This window comes from Lontra canadensis, unplaced genomic scaffold, assembly GCF_010015895.1.
Source record: "Lontra canadensis isolate GAN:19392208 unplaced genomic scaffold, GSC_riverotter_1.0 scaffold1, whole genome shotgun sequence".
NCBI lineage: Eukaryota > Metazoa > Chordata > Mammalia > Carnivora > Mustelidae > Lontra > Lontra canadensis.
In genome coordinates, this window is record NW_022630995.1 from 106,305,927 (window position 1) to 106,314,087 (window position 8,161).

Consider the following 8,161-nt stretch of genomic DNA (forward strand, 5'->3'; position numbering starts at 1 on the left):
ATTGTTTGTATTTTTTTGGTGTTGGTTGTGATCTCTCCTCTTTCATTCATGATTTTATTTATTTGGGTCCCTTCTGTTTTCTTTTTGATAAGTATGGCTAAGAGTTTGTCAATCTTACTAATTCTTTCAAAGAACAAGCTCCTAGTTTCATTGATCTGTTCTACTATTCTTTTGGTTTCTCTTTCATTGATTTCTGCTCTGATCTTTATCATTTCTCTTCTCCTCCTGGCTTTAGGCCTTATTTGCTGTCCTTTCTCCAGCTCCTTTAGGTATAGAGTTAGGCTGTGTATTTGAGACATTTCTTGTTTCTTGAGGAAGGTTGTATTGCTATATACTTCCCTCTTAGGACTGCCTTTGCTGCATCCAAAGATTTTGAACTGTCATGTTTTCAATTTTATTTATTTCCATGAATTTTTCAAATTCTTCTTTAATTCCCTGGTTGACCCATTCATTCTTTAGTAGGATGCTCTTAAGTCTGTATGTATTTGAGTTCTTTCCAACTTTCCTCTTGTGATTGAGTGCCAGTTTCAAAGCATTGTGGTCCAAAAATGTGATATGATTTGTGACCCAGGATGTGACCTATTCTGCAGAATGTTCCATGTGCACTCAAGAATGTATATTCTGTTGCTTTAGGATGGAATGTTCTGTATATATCTGTGAAGTTCATCTGGGCCAGTGTGTCATTCAAAGCCCTTATTTCCTTGTTGATCTTCTGCTTAGATGATCTGTCCATTGCAGTGATGGGGGTGTTAAAGTCAGCTACTGTTATTTTACTTTATTGATGTGTTTCTTTGATTTTGTTATTAATTGGCTTATATAATTGGCTGCTCCCATGTTAGGGACATAGATATTTACAGTTGTTAGATCTTGTTGGATAGAACCTTTAATTATGGCACAGTGTCCTTCCCCCTCTCTTATTACAGTCTTTGATTTAAAATCTAATTTGTCTGATTTAAGGATTGCCACCCCAGCTTTTTTTTTGAAGTTCATTAGCCTGATAAATGTTCTCCACCCCCACACTTTCAATCTGGAGGTGTCCTTGGGTCTAAAATGAGTCTCTTGCAGACAGCGTATGGATGGGTCTTGCTTTTTTATACAATCTTCTGATTGGGGCATTTAGCCCATTACATTCAGAGTAACTATTGAAAGACATGAATTTAGTGCCATTATATTGTCTGTAAGGTGACTGTAAGTCTCCTTTTTAGTGGGATCTTTGTATACTTTCTCTGTTCCTTTCTGGTCTATGTTACTTTGGGGCTCTCTCTTTGCTTAGAGGACCCCTTTTAATATTTCTTGTTAAGACTGTTTTGGTGACCACAAATTTGTTTGGTTTCTATTTGTCCTAGAAGCTTTTTATCTCTCCTTTTATTTTCAATGACGTTCTAGCTGGGTAAAGTATTCTTGGCTGTATATTTTTCACATTACCGCCCTGAATATACCATGCCAATCCTTTCTGGCCTGTCATGTCTCTGTGGATAGGTCTTCTGCCAGTCTAATATTTCTACCCTTCTAGGTTATGGACCTCTTGTCCTGAGCTGCTTTCAGAATTTTCTCTTTGTCTCTGAGACATGCAAGTGTCACTATTATATGATGGGGTGTTGACCTATTTTTATTGATTTTGAGGAGGGGTCTCTGTGCCTCCTGAACTTAGATGCCTGTTTCCTTCCCCAGAGTAGGGAAGTTCTCTTCTATAATTTGCTCCAATATACTCCCCCTCTTTCCTCTTCTGGAATCCAAATTATTCTAATATTATTTCACTTCATGGTATCATGTATCTCTCAAATTGTCTCCTTGTGATCCAGTAGTTGCTTATCTCTTTTCTTCTTGGCTTCTTTATTCTCCATCATTTTATCTTCCCTATCACTAATTCTCTCTTCTGCTTCATTTATCCTAGTAATTTGAGCCTCCATGTTTGATTGCATCTCATCAATAGCCTTTTTTATTTTGACTTAGATTTTAGTTCTTTTATTTCTCCAGAAAGGGATTATCTAGTGTCTTGTACTATTTTTTTCAAGCCTAGGTATTTTCTTTATAATTGCTATTCTGAACTATAGTTCTGGCATCTTATGTCCATACTGATTAGTTGTCCCTGACAGTCAGTACTGCCTCTTGTTCTCTTTTTTGAGGGGAGTTTTTCCTTGTCATTCTTGCAGAGAGTGGTCACTTTTCTATTTGTAGAGTTGCAGCTATTCTTTTCTTAGGTCTCTGGTTGAGTTCACAGGTGTTCAGAATGCTTTGACAGCTATCTAGATTAATTCCTAGGGCCAGACAAAACTAAGGTCTCCTACTCCTCCGCCATCTTGGACCCTCTCAACTACATTATTTAAACAACACGTTTATCTCTCACAGTTCTGGAGGCTGAGAAGTCCAAGATCAGGGTGCTAGCAGATTTGGTACCTGGTTCAGGCCTGCTTCCTAATTCATAGATGGCCATTCCCCTAATGTGTCATCATTGCAGACAAGGTAAGAGAATTCTCTGGAGTTTCTTTTAAAAGGGGGCACCACTGTCATGACCTAAGTAGACCCCATAGGCCCTACCTCACATACCATCATATTGGAGATTAGGTCTCAATTTATGAATTTTGAGAAGACTCAAACATTCAGTATCTAGCAACCCTATTCCCAAATAAGGTCACATTCTGAGGTTCTGGATAGCCAAGAGGTTTGAATGTTATTTAAGCCAGTATATATTGTAAGTACATATTTAATTTTATTAGAAACTGCCAAACTTTTTTCCAGCATGGCTGTACCATTTCATGTACCCACCAGTGATGCATGTGTGATCTAGTTTTTCCACATCCTTGTTAGCACAGTATTATCACTATTTTTAGTTTTAGCTGTTCTAATGGTGTATAGTTCTAATAGGTATATATAATATGGTTTTAGCTTGCATTTCCCTAATGGCTAATGATGCTGAACTCTTCTTTAGTGACATATCTTTTTATGTATTTTGCTCATTTACTGTTGAGTTTTGAGAGTTTTTTTATGTATTCTAGATATAAGGCTATAGTCGATTATATGGTATTTTTGTTTGTTTTGATGATGTCATTACAACCACATTCTCCCAATCTGTATCTTTTGATTCTTTTAATAAGATCTATTACAAAGAAAAAATTTTAATTTTGACAAAGTCCAATTTACATTATTTTTCTTTTATGGATTATGATTTGATGTCATGTTTAAGAACTTTTTATCAGAGGGCGCCTGGGTGGATCAGTGGGTTAAAGCTTCTGCCTTCGGCTCAGGTCGTGATCTCAGGGTCCTGGGATCGAGCCCCACATCGGGCTCTCTGCTCAGCAGGGAGCCTGCTTCCTCCTCTCTCTCTCTCTGCCTGCCTCTCTGCCTACTTGTGATTGCTGTCTGTCAAATAAATAAATAAAATCTTAAAAAAAAAAAAGAACTTTTTATCAAACCTGAAGTCCTGAAGATATTCTCCCATGTTTTCTTCTAATAGTTTTTTGTTTTTGTTTATATCCATGGTCCATTTTGAGTTAGTTTTCTATACAGTACATGGCTTAGGTTGAGGTTCACTTTTTTGCTTATTAATGTCTAATTGACCCAGGAACCATTTGTTGAAAAGATTACTCTTCTTCCATTGAATTGCTTTTATACTTTGTCAAAATGGACATATTTGTGTTGCTCTATTTTTGGATTTTCTATTCCATCTGTGTGTCTATCGACACCTGTGTGTCTATTCATCCACTAATACCATACCGTTCTGATTACTGTAGCTAGAAGGTAAGTACTAAGATCAGGTAGAGTAAAACTCCCCACTTTAATTCTTCTTTTTCAAAATTGTTTATTCTAGTTTCATTGCTTTTTCATATAAATTTCAGAATAATCTTATTTATGTCTACAAAAAATTGCTGGAATTTAATAAGAATTCTGTTAAATGTGTAGATAAATTTGGAGAGAATGACATCTTTACTATATTACTTCAAAACTTTTAAAATTCAATTTTCATCCCACAATGCCTGCCCAAAAATTACTCCTAGAAATGGAGGCTTTTATAGACATTTTTGCATTCTTTTTCCTTGACTTCCTTTTTTACTGCCTTTGCATATGACATTTAAAATGAAAGTTTAGAAAAAGCATACTCATCCTGGATAAAGAAGATGTGGTATATATACACAATGGAATACTATGCAGCCATCAAAAGAAATGAAATCTTGCCATTTGTGACGACATGGATGGAACTAGAGGGTATCATGCTTAGTGAAATAAGTCAATCAGAGAAAGACAACTATCATATGATCTCCCTGATATGAGGAAGTGGAGATGCAACATGGGGGGGTTAAGAGGGTAGAAGAAGAATAAATGAAACAAGATGGGATTGGGAGGGAGACAAACCAAAAGTGACTCTTAATCACACAAAACAAACAGGGTTGCTGGGGGGAGGAGGGTTGGGAGAGGGGGGTGGGGTTATGGACACTGGGTAGGGTATGTGCTATGGTGAGTGCTGTGAAGTATGTAAACCTGGTGATTCACAGACCTGTACCCCTGGGGATAAAAATACATTATATGTTTATTTAAATAAATAAATAAATAAATTTATTTTTAAAAAAAATTTTTAAAAAGCATACTCATCATAATAAATCTAAGCATATTGTTTTCAAAAAGCCAATGACTTCTGTTCATAATGATAACCAAAATTATTATTTCCATATAATCCAAATCAACACAAAATGCCAGATTGGTTCAATAACTATTAGAACTTAGGCAATCCACCTGGAACTTCAATAGCAAAAAACTAATCCTGAAATACTTTGAGAATATTTCAGATTTGTTTAATTAAAAATTAACTGAAGTATGATCAAAGTTTTTAGCATAGCTCATGGCTTATAATAACCATTTAAAAATTATAGCTATAAATAGCAGAAGAAAAAACATTATTATGTACAGTATGGAGATCACATGAAGTGATGTATGTAAGAGTACCTTATATATGTAAGGTATGTAAGAGTATGTAAGAGTTCCATACATATATAACATCATGTGATCTACATAATAATGAGAGGTATTACTTTGGTATTTTAGAGGAGAGATAACCTAGACCTGGATATATAACGGATTGCCAAGTTAATGAAGCTAGTAAGCAGAGCAGCCAGAATTGAGACCTATGTCTACTGACACCGAAGATAATACTTTTATACTATACCATAGTATATCATACCAAAAGCTAATATATACAAATTACTTAAAACTATTAGATAGTTAAACCATCATCATTAGCATCATCATCACTACTTTGTGATCAGGAAGAATTATTGCTCTCAATCGCAACACTGAACAGCAAAGGAAATGTTGATATATTGTTAAACTCTCACTCTAAAGTTTGCTATGCATAAGTAAGTACAATAAACCCTACAACATGAGAAATATATAAAATGATATAATATTCAATGATAGTGAAATTATATAAATTTGCACTTCTGTTTAATCCTTCTAGGAATATAAATTGCTCCACAATTTCTGGAAACAAAAATCTTCATCAGGAACTCCATGAAGATCACATTGTGGTGAAACTTCCAATTACTACCATGATGGAGCCTTTATATGAGGCTGAAGCTCCAAATGATGATAACTATAAAAACTGGACAACATATATAATACAACCATACAATCTTAACTTTGAAAAAAATAAAATTTATATTTGTAGAATAAAGTTCTAAAATACTTATGGTGATTAATAAGTAATGTGGTTATAAGAATTTTTATTTTTCCTTTATGCTTCCTAAATTTTCTAAATTTTTGAAAATGAGCACGTCACTTATAATAAGAAAAAATATTGCTTTAATAAAGAGACATGATAAGCCTCTTGTTTAAACATCAACTATACTGAAGATGATGGCTTAGGAAGAGAATGAAGCATAAAAGAACAATTCCACAGTAAACATTTCATTTCCAATCTCCTGAAGCTGAAGAGCTAACCACAGCTAAGCATCAAAGTCTACAATTATTGCAGGGGTAGCAGAGAGAGAGGAGGCTGAATTCTCAACCTCAGCAAGTCGGCTCTGCCAAAGTCAGGAACATTAGCATGAATACTTAATTGTTAAGAAGAGGAGGATGAAGCTTTAAAAAAAAAAAAAAGTCAGAAAAGGAACAACCAAATATTATGGGGAAAAAAACAGAAGAGGTTTGAACCAAGAAATCAAAGGAAGAAAGAGTTACAAGGAGGTTGTGACCAGTGGCACTGAACTGTCAGGGTAACTGTTGAAAAATGGCCATTGACTTTACTGAAATGGAGATCATGAACAAAGTTCAATATGGATGCTTTAGTGGAGTGCTGGGAGTAAAAACAGGATGTTGCGTGTGAAGGAGTGAAAGGAAGATGAAGAAAGAGTGAATGTAAAGCATATTTTCTTAAATTGTGTCTGCAATGATAAGACTTTGGTTTATTGTTATCTTTGCAGTCACTACCAAACACCTACCAAAACACTGTAGAAACTCCCTGAAGCAATACAGCCCAAATTACAAAGTCAAATTATACATTGGCATCCTCTTACTAAGATTATGAAGTGAAACTAAAATTATTCAAATATAAAAATCCACCCACCAATTGGTCAACTTGCAATGTCCCAATTACACCCAAGATAATTAAAATTTCTCAAAGCTAATAACCAGAAGCCCAGATTAATAGTATTTGCTTATAACTCTTAACCCTCAATTCAGAGCCACATAAACATCCATCGTGATTCCCAGTAGTAGTTGGAAAGAGATGTGGGAAATGGAAAGTTTGTTTCTGCTTTTCTTCTTAGTGGGAGAGGGATGATTATGTTAAAAAGCTGATAAGTTGGGGTGCCTGGCTGGCTCAATCAGTGGAGTGTGTGACTGTTGGTCTCAGGGTTGTGAGATCGTGTCCCACGTTGGGTGTAGAAATTACTTAAAAAATAAAATCATTAAAAAAAGCTGACAAGTCACACTGACAGAAGAAATCAGTAACATTGAGTTTCCCAAGCAGAGACAAGTAATAGGGAAGAAAAAGATGAGTAGGGATGACCGCGTTATACATAGATTACATAATAGACATCCAAGGAAGTTCTTTTCTGATAACTTCACTTTTATTCATTAATTAGATACTTACTGAGTTCCTACTATGTATCTGGCATCATTCCAGTTACTTTGAAGAGAGGAAAAAATATTGAGATTCAAGGTTCCAAGTCTTATAGAAATTGTATTCTAGAGTAGAGAATAAGATATTAAACACTAGCAAATTTGGGAAATATATCAGAGGTAGATTTGGCAGGAATTGTCAATGAAGTGAATATAGAAAGGGAAGGGTTTTGTCCAGAACAACTGGGTGAATTTTCAGTGTGCTGTAAGTTCTTCTCTAGAGGGAAAGGAGGATGGAAAAAGATGGGGAATGGGATAATGGTCAGATATTTGACACAAGTGTTGAAAGACTGATATTTATTTCAGGAAATTGGACAGCAATTTGGCTAGGAAAATGATATATTGCCAAGCACTATTGAGACTTCATTTCATCTTGGTGATCCAGAATTTACAATGGAGCCAATCAGCCCTGTGATCTTCCCCAGCAACCTTCAGCTATTCATCAACATGGCTGTGAAAACAACTACCAACTTCTTCCACATCTGCACAGCATGGGCAGGTTTCATTGGTCCAAGAGTGAGCACCTGACCCAAATTGAGCAAGGAGAGACTCCCTTAACATTTTTGAACCTAAGAGCACAGACCGATCTGAACTCTCTAGTTACAATTGTTAGATTTAAGAATTAAGTGGTTTTTTTGTGGCCATATTTCCCACTACATGGCAAAAAAAAAGACAGTGTTGAGAAGAGGCAATAAAAGTGCTCAGAGACACCATAATAAAAATAATAACAATAACAATAATAATAATCGATAATACCTATATATAGGCCATGCTATGTACTTGGCACAGTTCTAAACAACTGTTATTTGTTAATTAATGCTTATAACAAACCGATGAGGTAGAAACTGTTACAGTCATCCTCACCTTATTGATGGGGAAACTGAAGTACAGAGATGTTGGATTTCTTGCCTTATGTCCCAGCACATAAGAGATGGAGCTAAGATTGAACACAGGATTGTTAGTGTCCATGCTTTTAACCATTTTGTTGCATTGCCTCACATAAGGAAGAGGGAAAATCCTACTGAAGTTGAATTGATTCTAGTTGCTG